Here is a 14,718-nt window from a genome sequence, read left to right as displayed (position 1 = left end):
GAATTAACTAAACTATGTTCTAGTGATTACAAGTTTAAACCTTCGAATAAGATAGCTTTATATATATGAATCGAATGATGTTATGAACATCATTACTACCTTAAGTTCCTTGGATAAACCTACTGGAAAAGGGAAAAATGGATCTAGCTTCAACGTATCCTTGGATGGCTCGAAGTTCTTGAAGCAGAATCATGACACGAAAACAAGTTCAAGTAAGATCATCACTTGAAATAAGATTGTTATAGTTATAGAAATTGAACCAAAGTTTGAATATGATTATTACCTTGTATTAGAATGATAACCTACTGTAAGAAACAAAGATTTCTTGAGGTTGGATGATCACCTTACAAGATTGGAAGTGAGCTAGCAAACTTGAAAGTATTCTTGATTTTATGTAACTAGAACTTGTAGAATATATGAAGAACACTTAGAACTTGAAGATAGAACTTGAGAGAGATCAATTAGATGAATAAAATTGAAGAATGAAAGTGTTTGTAGGTGTTTTTTGGTCGTTGGTGTATGGATTAGATATAAAGGATATGTAATTTTGTTTTCATGTAAATAAGTCATGAATGATTACTCATATTTTTGTAATTTTATGAGATATTTCATGCTAGTTGCCAAATGATGGTTCCCACATGTGTTAGGTGACTCACATGGGCTGCTAAGAGCTGATCATTAGAGTGTATATACCAATAGTACATACATCTAAAAGCTGTGTATTGTACGAGTACGAATACGGGTGCATACGAGTAGAATTGTTGATGAAACTGAACGAGGATGTAATTGTTGTAGTGACCCGAACTTTTCCATGTTTATATATATTAATTGAGATTGATATTTACATGATTAAATGTTTCCAACATGTTAAGCAATCAAACTTGTTAAGACTTGATTAATTGAAATATGTTTCATATAGACAATTGACCACCCAAGTTGACCGGTGATTCACGAACGTTAAAACTTGTAAAAACTATACGATGACATATATATGGTTATATATATAGTTAACATGTTTTTATTATAAGTATGTATCTCATTAGGTATTTTAACAATGAGTTATATACATAAAAATGAGACTATTAATTTAAGAAACTCGAAAACGATATATATAACGATTATCGTTATAACAACGTCTTACTAGGTACATATGAATCATATTAAGATATTGATACACTTGGTTAATTATGTTAAATGATAAGTAAATATATTATTAAGTGTATTAACAATGAAATACATATGTAAAAATAAGACTACTAACTTAATGATTTCGAAACGAGACATATATGTAACGATTATCGTTGTAACGACATTTAACTGTATATACATCATACTGAGATATATTATATATCATAATATCATGATAATATAACAATTTAATATCTCATTTATTATAATAAACAATGGGTTAACAACATTCAACAAGATCGTTAACCTAAAGGTTTCAAAACAACATTTACATGTAACGACTAACGATGACTTAACGACTCAGTTAAAATGTATATACATGTAGTGTTTTAATATGTATTCATACACTTTTGAAAGACTTCAAGACACTTATCAAAATACTTCTACTTAACAAAAATGCTTACAATTACATCCTCGTTCAGTTTCATCAACAATTCTACTCGTATGCACCCGTATTCGTACTCGTACAATACACAGCTTTTAGATGTATGTACTATTGGTATATACACTCCAATGATCAGCTCTTAGCAGCCCATGTGAGTCACCTAACACATGTGGGAACCATCATTTGGCAACTAGCATGAAATATCTCATAAAATTACAAAAATATGAGTAATCATTCATGACTTATTTACATGAAAACAAAATTACATATCCTTTATATCTAATCCATACACCAACGACCAAAAACACCTACAAACACTTTCATTCTTCAATTTTCTTCATCTAATTGATCTCTCTCAAGTTCTATCTTCAAGTTCTAAGTGTTCTTCATAAATTCCAAAAGTTCTAGTTTCATAAAATCAAGAATACTTTCAAGTTTGCTAGCTCACTTCCAATCTTGTAAGGTGATCATCCAACCTCAAGAAATCTTTGTTTCTTACAGTAGGTTATCATTCTAATACAAGGTAATAATCATATTCAAACTTTGGTTCAATTTCTATAACTATAACAATCTTATTTCAAGTGATGATCTTACTTGAACTTGTTTTCGTGTCATGATTCTGCTTCAAGAACTTCGAGCCATCCAAGGATCCATTGAAGCTAGATCCATTTTTCTCTTTTACAGTAGGTTTATCCAAGGAACTTAAGCTAGTAATGATGTTCATAACATCATTCGATTCATACATATAAAGCTATCTTATTCGAAGGTTTAAACTTGTAATCACTAGAACATAGTTTAGTTAATTCTAAACTTGTTCGCAAACAAAAGTTAATCCTTCTAACCTGACTTTTAAAATCAACTAAACACATGTTCTATATCTATATGATATGCTAACTTAATGATTTAAAACCTGGAAACACGAAAAACACCGTAAAACCGGATTTACGCCGTCGTAGTAACACCGCGGGCTGTTTTGGGTTAGTTAATTAAAAACTATGATAAACTTTGATTTTAAAGTTATTATTCTGAGAAAATGATTTTTATTATGAACATGAAACTATATCCAAAAATTATGATTAAACTCAAAGTGGAAGTATGTTTTCTAAAATGGTCATCTAGACGTCGTTCTTTCGACTGAAATGACTACCTTTACAAAAACGACTTGTAACTTATTTTTCCGACTATAAACCTATACTTTTCTGTTTAGATTCATAAAATAGAGTTCAATATGAAACCATAGCAATTTGATTCACTCAAAACGGATTTAAAATGAAGAAGTTATGGGTAAAACAAGATTGGATAATTTTTCTCATTTTAGCTACGTGAAAATTGGTAACAAATCTATTCCAACCATAACTTAATCAACTTGTATTGTATATTATGTAATCTTGAGATACCATAGACACGTATACAATGTTTCGACCTATCATGTCGACACATCTATATATATTTCGGAACAACCATAGACACTCTATATGTGAATGTTGGAGTTAGCTATACAGGGTTGAGGTTGATTCCAAAATATATATAGTTTGAGTTGTGATCAATACTGAGATACGTATACACTGGGTCGTGGATTGATTCAAGATAATATTTATTGATTTATTTCTGTACATCTAACTGTGGACAACTAGTTGTAGGTTACTAACGAGGACAGCTGACTTAATAAACTTAAAACATCAAAATATATTAAAAGTGTTGTAAATATATTTTGAACATACTTTGATATATATGTATATATTGTTATAGGTTCGTGAATCAACCAGTGGCCAAGTCTTACTTCCCGACGAAGTAAAAATCTGTGAAAGTGAGTTATAGTCCCACTTTTAAAATCTAATATTTTTGGGATGAGAATACATGCAGGTTTTATAATGATTTACAAAATAGACACAAGTACGTGAAACTACATTCTATGGTTGAATTATCGAAATCGAATATGCCCCTTTTTATTAAGTCTGGTAATCTAAGAATTAGGGAACAGACACCCTAATTGACGCGAACTCTAAAGATAGATCTATTGGGCCTAACAAACCCCATCCAAAGTACCGGATGCTTTAGTACTTCGAAATTTATATCATATCCGAAGGGTGTCCCGGAATGATGGGGATATTCTTATATATGCATCTTGTTAATGTCGGTTACCAGGTGTTCACCATATGAATGATTTTTATCTCTATGTATGGGATGTGTATTGAAATATAAAATCTTGTGGTCTATTGTTACGATTTGATATATATATAGGTTAAACCTATAACTCACCAACATTTTTGTTGACGTTTTAAGCATGTTTATTCTCAGGTGATTATTAAGAGCTTCCGCTGTCGCATACTTAAATAAGGACGAGATTTGGAGTCCATACTTGTATGATATTGTGTAAAAACTGCATTCAAGAAACTTATTTTGTTGTAACATATTTGTATTGTAAACCATTATGTAATGGTCGTTTGTAAACAGGATATTTTAGATTATCATTATTTGATAATCTACGTAAAGCTTTTTAAAACCTTTATCTATGAAATAAAGGTTATGGTTTGTTTTAAAAATGAATGCAGTCTTTGAAAAACGTCTCATATAGAGGTCAAAACCTCGCAACGAAATCAATTAATATGGAACGTTTTTAGTCAATAAGAACGGGACATTTCAATTGTAAGCATTTTTATTAAGTAGAAGTATTTTAATAAGTGTATTGAAGTCTTTCAAAAGTGTATAAATACATATTAAAACACTACATGTATATACATTTTAACTGAGTCGTTAAGTCATCGTTAGTCGTTACATGTAAGTGTTGTTTTGAAACCTTTAGGTTAACGATCTTGTTAAATGTTGTTAATCCAATGTTTATAATATCAAATGAGATTTTAAATTATTATATTATCATGATATTATCATGTATGAATATCTCTTAATATGATATATATACATTAAATGTCTTTACAACGATAATCGTTACATATATGTCTCGTTTAAAAATCATTAAGTTAGTAGTCTTGTTTTTACATATGTAGTTCATTGTTAATATACTTAATGATATGTTTACTTATCATAGTATCATGTTAACTATATATATATCCATATATATGTCATCATATAGTTTTTACAAGTTTTAACGTTCGTGAATCACCGGTCAACTTGGGTGGTCAATTGTCTATATGAAACATATTTCAATTAATCAAGTCTTAACAAGTTTGATTGCTTAACATGTTGGAAACATTTAATCATGTAAATATCAATCTCAATTAATATATATAAACATGGAAAAGTTCGGGTCACTACATGGTGAGTGTTGTGAGTTTGAACAACTTGAATGGAAAATTGATTATATATACTTTATAATAGGTGCGTTACCTTGAAGTTTCAAGCTTGGTTTATTGATTCACCGAAGGCGTAAGGTGAGTGGAATAATTATATGCGTAGGTATATAATGTATCTATTTGTTGTAGCATGAAATGTGTAGAGTCGAGGTGTTAAGACACCACATTTCACGTGAAGAATGTAGCATCGAGGTGTTAAGATGCCACTCGGGTGTAGCATCGAGGTGTTAAGATGCCACCTAGGAGTGTAGTGTTGAGGTGTTAAGACACCACTCCGTAAAATAAGAGTGAAGCATCGAGGTGTGAAGATGCCACTCGGGGTGAAGTACCGAGGTGTTAAGGTGCTACCCTAGGGGTTAGTGGTGCGAGGTGTTAAGTGCCCTAATGGATGTTATGAACACCGATGGCGTTTTCGCGAGCGCCGTTCCCTTATACGATTGGTTAACCATGGTTATTTGTGTTGTAAATGTAAGCATAATATATTATTCGAATTATATTACATGCGTTGCATATGCTAGCTTGTGGTATTGGAGATTTCTAGCTTGTATTCGAGATTATAAGCTAATTGTGTTACTAGCATGTATGCGGAGTTTGAGTAAGTGATTTGCAAGTAGGTGTATTATATATGTATGTGTATAATTATTGCATTCACTAATCTTTGCTTACCCTCTCGTTGTTTACCATTTTTATAGGTTCGGTTGTGGACAAGGGTAAGGGCATTGTCTTGGATTAGAGATTTCGTCGTTGATTAGGGGACGCTTTTTGGATGCATTGGCTCTTTGGAGTTTGACCAAGACTTAGGTAGTTTAATCCCAAATGCCATGCTCATAGTGTAGTTTGGAACTTAAACTTTTTGTTGGTCGAAACTCATATCTTGAATTAAACTCGTAAAACGGCCGATGTGGGCCCTGCTTCGTAAAACTAATTTTTATTAATGGAATGTGTTAGTTTTACATATTTGAATATGTTGTTAAAATTGTTTTGTCTAATTATGTCGGGAAGTGGCCAATCTTTTTAGCATTTCAAGACTTTTTGGACAGACCAGAATGGCACGTCGCGCGAACATCTGGCGCGCCGCGCCATATGCTGTTCCAGCAATTTTTTTTTTATTTGCTATTTTCACGCGGGTTGTTCGTGGTTTGGTTTGGGTTGTTGCAACTGGTATCAGAGCATGGTCTAAGGGATTTAGGCGACTTGAGATAGGTGCCTAGACTTAGACTTTATTGTGTATGCGCTTTTTGCGGGACTTGTAGGAGACGGGTCGGACCGGGGATTTTGTTAGTGCTTAGGTCTATGTGAACTAACCTTGCACTAATCGTTTTTGTTGTTTTAGCAATCATCAAGCGAGATAGACGTTGTACTAGCAAGTTAATGTGACGTGCTCGCGTAACAATGATTAGCTACCATTGTTACGGGTTCAAGACGTGTCAAACAAGCAATGTACGACGAGTATCAAGCAAAATGGGGCGGTGTGGTATATGTATGTCGTTCCTTTTCGTTTCGTTGTTTAATCTATATGCATTCTTTAGAATGAAGACGGAAGATGGAACCGGAACGGATGCGCCTATTCATGAGGGGAAGGATGAGTTAACATTAAGGATTGAGGCGGAGTTCGAACGCTATATCTTGATTTTCGCCAACAAGGTTAAGCAAGTTCTCCAAGAGTCGTTCGAGGGAATAGTGACCGAGATGGTCCGAGACCAAGTGCCTAAGGCCGTGAAGGAAGAGTTAGAAAAGAGGGTTCCTAAACCTCCAGGTGACAGTGACTAAGGAGCAACTATGGGGATTGAATCTCATGCTCCAAAATTTGCTGATCACTCTTTGGGTAAGAGAAAGTTCGAATCAAGAGGTGCTCCTAGTAAAAGGGCGAGAAGTACGCCCGAAGGTGTTGAAAAAGTGAAGAAGAAGAGTAAGAGAGGTTATGGGCCTACGTGCTTTAGGTGTGGAGGACGAGGTCATTTGGCACGGGATTGTACGAGTGTACCTTTAAGCACGATCAAGTGCTTTATTTGTCAAAAGAAGGGACACCAAAAGTCGGAGTGTTCCGAATCATTTATCGATCGGGTTAGGAGGTTAGAGCGTGACTATCTGATGATTAGTGAAGCGCAAGGGTCCAACGATGATGTTTCAGGTATTTTCGTCTTTGGTACAAATATGCCTTATTATTGTTTATTGTGTGCCGATGGATTCGTGTATGAATTAGAGACTTAAACTTTGTTTCGCGGTCTAATTAGTCTCAAGTGAGCATATTTTTCAAAGGTACCCATAAGGGTGCGGGGTTAGTGAACTCGGTGAAGATTCGGTTTGTTGATGGTTTTGATGATAGTGCACCGGGGTAGCGCTAAGTCGTTGACTCGTGAAAATGCGCCCTGGGGACGAATGCATGGAGGTAATACGTAGTATTGATATGGGTGACATTCCTAATGGAAACACCCTATGATGACGTTGTATTGACGGCGAGGGCGTAAGACTTGGTGCAACCAAGCATTTCTTAGTGATGGGGTAAATGATTCTACTAAGCCATAAGAACGGACTTTGGTGTTAGGTTGTGAGCGCGTGTTCGCTTTTGTAGTGAAGTGGGTGAGCCATGAGGTTCGTAGGGTGGGTGAAACCCTTGAGAGCATGTGTGTATCGTCGGCCGGATGATTTTGTAGTGGTAACGGTTAGAAAGAATTTGATAGTTGGAAAAGTCTACCTTGCGGGTAGCGGTATTTTCGTTCTAAAAGGATACGTGTTATGTTGACATTGTGTCATCGCTTTAGTGGCACAAACGGGCGATGGTAGACATTAGTTTTTATTATTATCGAATTGAGCTCTTGAGAATTCGGGAAGAGGGATCGACGCCGAGTATGGTGGTGTACGACGGTAAATGGTGAAAACGTTTGACTTGTGATAGGTGATGAGTGATATCCAGAAGGATTAGCTCTTCGTTAACCACCTTTGGTTGTGATTGATGGTAAGCGGTTCCCGGAAAGAACCGTTACTTGTATATTTATGATTTTAATTGCCCGTAGGAATTGTGCACATAGCCGTTTTGTGCACATGGTTGTGAGTAATAGCCGGTTTTTACTCACACATTGTGTAATGACCCGGATTTTTCCAATCGTTTTATACTTATGAGATTAATATTTACATAAATTAAACCTTACCAACATGATAAGCAATCCAAATTGTTGAGACGTATGTTTTTGAAAAGAGTTTTACACAACGTTTGACCGTCCAATTTAATCGATGATATCACGAACTATATAACATACGATAATTATACGTTTGTGTATATATATGTATTTATATATATTTAACATGATCTAAGGATGGTTTAACATCTCATTGTGTACTAATGACAATGAGTTATAAGTATATTTTGAAACTACTAACTTAAGTTTTCAAAACGATAACTATACGTAACATTCTTTGATATATATACTTATAACCTATAATGCTTATACATGTATCGTATATATAATGTATTTAATCACTTTTAAGGACTTAAATACATAAAACAATAAAAGTATATTCACAAAAGATAGCTATAATTGAATTCTCATTCCGTTTCCTCAAGATTTCTATACATATATCTAGGGTATATGTACCCGTATCATACCCAACTTCTATTTGTATTTACTATTGGTATACACACATCAAATCAACATCCTAATCAAAATTATTACTGCCCTAGATATGAGGTAACTAGGATTTGTCAAGTAGCATGAATTATTAGTAAGAAAACAAAATTAGGAATCCTTTTCTTTCTTTATAAACTAAAAATGTTTTTATGAATGAACACCATTTCTTCACTCCATTTTCTCATACCTACACCCTCATTTCTCTCTAAAAATACTCCTAACTTCATACTTGATCATCTCCAAGAATTTTCCCCATCATTTAGCTTCAATTACAAGCCTTAAACACCATAAGAAAACTCTTTCAAGAACATATCAAAATAACCACCCATTTGAAGAAGTTTACTTCCAACCTTTTGATCTAACTCCACCACTCTTTGATTCCAAGATTATTTCTTCTCTTTTGCAGTAACTTTGTCCAAGTAACTTGAGGTAGTAACCTTGTTCATAATCTTATTCAATTCATATTCATATAGCTATCTTATTTTGTGGTATAAAATTTTAACAACAAGAACATAGTTTGAATGATTTCAAACTTGTTCGCAAACTAAATAGATCCTTCTAACTTGACTTTTAAAACACTTCAAGACCTGTAATATATCATAATGATATGCTAACCTAACAAGATATAACTTGGTTTTACAAAGAACATCTTAAAAATTGAATCTACGTCGTCGGAGTGCAACCAGGGGCTGTTTTGGGTTGGATAATTAAAAACCATCTTGAACTTTGAATTGGAAGTTCATGTTCTGGAAAAATGATATTTCTTATGAATATGTTAACACATAAAAATTTCATGGTTTAACTCAAAGTGTAAGTATTTTTAGAAAAATGATCATTAAATGTTGTTTTTATGATGGAAAATGATCACTTTCATAAGTTTCACCAAAGTTTGACCTATAACCTATGATTTCGAATACAAACAAAGGTATTTTCAGTTCATATTCTTAAAATTTAACTCGATCCAAGGAAGTGGCAAGTTGAACCAACAAAAACAGAGTTGTAATGAAGAAACTACGACTAAAACAAGATTGGGTATCCGAAGCTAGTTTAGCTACGAAAATATTTGGAGAAAAAGTAAATTAATCATATCTTTTCTAATTAATATGATATTTTATATATAATTACTTATGATTTGATTTTATATATATCAGGACCACCCGTAAACAACACGAGAAGATTAATCATAAGACCTCATGATTGTACGCAACACGTCATTTGACAACACGGTACTTTATGTACGCAACACGTCATTTGACAACATGGTACCATGGGTCTAGATTAATTCTGATCAATACGAATACGATGGGGTCTTTATTTATTTTATTTAAGCAACTAATTGTAGACCACTAACATCGGACTGCTAACTACGGACTAAGAAAATATTAAAAGTATATATATATATATAACGATTACTTAAAAAGAAAATATGTTGATATATTATATATATGGTTAGGTTCGTGATATCTATCGGAGACCAAGTCGAATTAAATACCTTCAAGGCAAAAGTGAGTTTCATTTGCTCCCTTTTTAATTGCTTTTGCAATATATATTTTTGGGCTGAGAATACATGCGCTGCTTTTATAAATGTTTACAAAATAGACACAAGCACTTAAAAATATATTCTACGTTGAGTTGTACCACTGGCATATTTCCCTGTAGCTTGGTAACTACTATTTACATGGGTATTGTAAACGCGAATCCTGTTGATAGATCTATCGGGCCTGACAACCCCAACCGGACTGGACGGCCAGTATTCAACGGTTGCACAGTACTTCGTTTTGGTGACTACACTTGGTACGGTGTAGTGAGATTTCATAATAAAGGGAATATGCGACGTTGATTAAATGTTAAGTATGGTTACCAAGTGCTCAACCACTTAGAATGCTTTACATACACTTGCGAGTGCATTATGTTTCTGATTATGAAATCTTGTGGTCTATTAACATATTGAAATGATTGTTATGATAAACCTATGAACTCACCAACCTTTTGGTTGACACTTTAAAGCATGTTTATTCTCAGGTACGAATTAAGTCTTCCGCTATGCATTTGCTCAATATAAGGACATTACTTGGAGCCGATCATTGCAATGGGACCAAATGTTGATGACTTCGTCCAGGTGGATTAGGACGGGTCCTTTCAGTTGGTATCAGAGCGGTGGTCGTAGCGAACCAGGTCTTGCATTAGTGTGTCTAACTAGTAGTTGTTAGGATGCATTAATGAGTCTGGACTTTGACCGTGTCTACATGTCAAAGGTTTTGCTTATCATTTCTAGTCGGAAATCATCTGCTTATCATCCTTAGGAAATTACCTGCTTATCATTCATAAGTCTAGACACGTTTTACTGCATTTACTGCATTGATAGTGTATAGACGAATTCTTATCTTAGCATATCTGTTATTGCGAACTTTGACTGATACCTTTTCAAAGATTCTCCGTAATTTACAGTATTTTGGTATTATATATACATATGTAAATTATGTATTGAAGAGTACCAAATCTAACTCCTATAATCTATTCCATACCAAAAATTCATTTTCCCCATTATACAAGATGGATTCCGCATCTAGTTCGAATTCTTCAGATTCCGACAGTTATGCCGATATGGATTTCCATTCGGGCTCCGAAAGCAGCGTCACCGGAATGGATCAACCAATTTCCCATCATCTATTCTGGATTAATTGGGGATGGGTTCGTAATATACTAAATCACTGGAGACAAGAAGAAGGTGATCCATTCCATCCACCAAATTGCCCTCTTGGCGATGAACCTGAAGCACTTACCGGCGAACCTATTCGAAACACCATTTTCTCTCTCATTTCTAGAGTATCTCGTCACAATTATATACTATCCCATATTACAAATCTTGTTCATTCGCTCGCTCCAACCGCCAATCATCCCGGTGTACTAGCAGAAGTTAACGAACTTCGCGCTCGCGTGACGGCTTTGGAGAACATGGTGCAAAGGTTGCAAACACCAGCAGCAGCACCAGCAGCATAATCAGCACGACCATCAATAACATCAACAATACCATCATCACCACTAACAAACAACATCCGCATCACACGTCTCGACATCATAATCTGCCCCACGAACATCAACATCATACACACCATAGATACCAAGGAGTACCAACAATAATGAACGATGAAGTATTGATCCATAACTTCATTGATATTCTGCGAAGAATATGTGGTTTCAAAAAGTTTTAGAGATTTCTTATTCTAGCTCAAACCGAAAACCAAATGAGATTAATATCATATTAACTCATTAAATTCATGATTTCATCTGAAGAAAATATATATGTATATATGTTTTCATAAAGATTGTAATTAAAAGTTCTTTTGTACAAAATATTAATGGTGAAATTTTTTTTTAACGGGTAGGTAATACCCGAGGAATAATTAGATTTCATCTTAATAAGTTACATTGTACATTCGTCGAAGCTGATTCAACAGTCATTTACTATCCTACTTACAACCACCGATATACGTATCCGTTCACCGCAGAATAACCATTTTCATTCAATTTTATATTTGGATTTTGACTTCCTAGAATCCAACAAGTGGCATATGAAGAAAATATATGACAAAATAAAATCTGTTAGAAACAAATAAATTAACTATGAAAAATTTTGTTAAGAAACCACGCTAACTGTTCCAGCTAACTGTTCCTAGCTAACTGATTACATTTTATTTATCGCAGTTTATTTATCGCAATTTAATTATCGCACTTTTATTTATCGTCATTTAATTTCTGTAATTATTTTACGCACTTTAAATATCGGGACACGTATATAATGTTTTGACATATCATATCGAAGCATCTATATATATTATTTGGAATCACCATAGACACTCTATATGCAGTAATGATCGAGTTCTCTATACATGGTTGAGGTTGATTCTACAATAATATATATAGTTTGAGTTGTGATCGAGTCTGAGACGTATACGGGTCACGACACGTATTAATTAATTCGTATATTATATATTAAACTATATATGAATTATTGGACTGTTACTGTGGACTATCAACTGTGGACTAATGACATTGGACAATTAAAATGAATTAAAATATTGATTATAACATATGAAACTAAACATTTCTTCAAGATTGCCACTTGATTTCATCTTAAACCTCATTGTATCTCGACGATTACAATCAGCGTTCAAATCTATCATGATTCTTAAAAACACCTCAATCGAGAGGATAAACCAACCGCACTTCATCTACGGAAGAAAAGATTGATGCATATAGTTATGCACCTGAAAAACCCTCGGAAACTGAGTAAACGTTTGACACGTATCTGTTCTAGTTCCTTTGACATTGTTATTACCGAAGATCGTTTTGCAATCCCTTTCCAAAGTAGCTAATTTTGTCACAGCTCCAGCAAGTCAACTCCGACTTTTCATTCGAAACAACTTTATTATAACCGCGATATATATGCGTATTCTTTATTGTTATTGGGGAACCTTTTATATTCCACAATATTACCATCAGCGATTAATCATTCTAAAAACACAATTCTCCTAAAACTACCTCGGTTTGATAACCGATAACCTAGATCAGTTAACTTTGAAAATGCTGACGAAGCAGCATGTTGTAGATGATCTTAATGGCTAAAAGTTTGATGATAAAGAAAGGAGTGTTAGGAACGCTCGATAGAAAATTTAGTACCAAAAAGCGGATTATGCGAAACTATTAAGAAAGCTGTGGACAAATCACAAAGAATAAGTTTGCCTTCAAAGAATCCAAATGATTCTGTGCCTGCTGAAATCATTAGCAAACATCTTATTTCTCATTCTAAACCTTCACAGACAAATCTTCTCCATCATCCATTGATATTAGAAATTCTAAGATATTCTCGTATGTTCTATTATAAATATCCTCCATATTTCTGGCGATATTTTCACAACTATTCTTATCTGAGATCATTTATCTCTCCGTAATATTTGCAACATAAAAGAAACTGTGTTAGTTTCTAAATTCTGAAACCTTCGAGTTTAAAATATGAATGTTTTGAAGTAGTGTTGGGAACTGAAGCATGGATTAGTATAATATAATGACACTTGATCAACATCATTATATTACAGCAAGTCATGCTGAGTTTCTAATGAAGCATGATGATTCACAGTACCGTCATCATGTGCCATTTACATGACTCTTACATTCTATCTAATCTCTAAACATATCAAGAGAATATTTTTCTGGATGACTTGGTCTTCTCCAGGGTATTCTGGTAATTTAACAAATCAAAATCGTTCTATTACCATTTTCTTCTTAGAGCATTAGCTATGTTCATTCTGAATTTCATATCTACGAATTTCGGACCATTACTCGCATGACTCGAAGTAGGGAAGAGAAAACGAAAGCATGAAGCTCCGAAAAATAATGAAGAATATAAACTCCGATAATAACCCTGAAATTACAAACCGTGTATATCGATGCAGATAGCAATATAGAGACACGGGAGAATTAGAAACACTATAAACACAAGAGTATAGTAGAAGTAAATAGATTCTTCTGGTGGTAGATGAAAAAGAAGAATGAAAGAGATGAAAGTTAAGAGTATATCCAGGATCAGTACTGGATGAAGCATACTGATAAATGTTTTAAAGTATGAATTAAGGGAGGAAGAATAGAAGGTATGAGTTGTAAGGAAATGAAGGGAGGTGGATTTATAGTAAAAGATCCAACAGAGCAATCAAAATAGATGATCGCATTTAAAGCAGATTCTAATTTCCTTGATTATCGAAGAATCAAATCTCATTATGAAGATTTTACTCCAAATCTCTTGAACTTGGAAATCAATCCTATCTACGTTAAAAGATATGACGAATCTATACCTACTCATTTCACCCTTTGGTGATAGCCTCACTCGTACTCTTCTCAAAAATCAAATTGCTTTATCAATATTACTTGATGATAATAAAACTCTAATTTCCAACTCGTATACGTCATGAAAACATACTTGTTGTCAGCCATGACCATCCCATTCAAATTTCGGGACGAAATTTATTTAACGGGTAGGTACTGTAACGACCCGGATTTTTCCAATAGTTTTATACTTATGAGATTAATATTTACATAAATTAAACCTTACCAACATGATAAGCAATCCAAATTGTTGAGACTTATGTTTTTGAAAAGAGTTTTACACAACGTTTGACCGTCCAATTTAATCGATGATATCACGAACTATATA

This window comes from Rutidosis leptorrhynchoides, chromosome 2 (genome assembly GCF_046630445.1).
Source record: "Rutidosis leptorrhynchoides isolate AG116_Rl617_1_P2 chromosome 2, CSIRO_AGI_Rlap_v1, whole genome shotgun sequence".
In the NCBI taxonomy this organism is placed as follows: Eukaryota; Viridiplantae; Streptophyta; class Magnoliopsida; order Asterales; family Asteraceae; genus Rutidosis; species Rutidosis leptorrhynchoides.
This window is presented reverse-complemented; position numbering follows the sequence as displayed.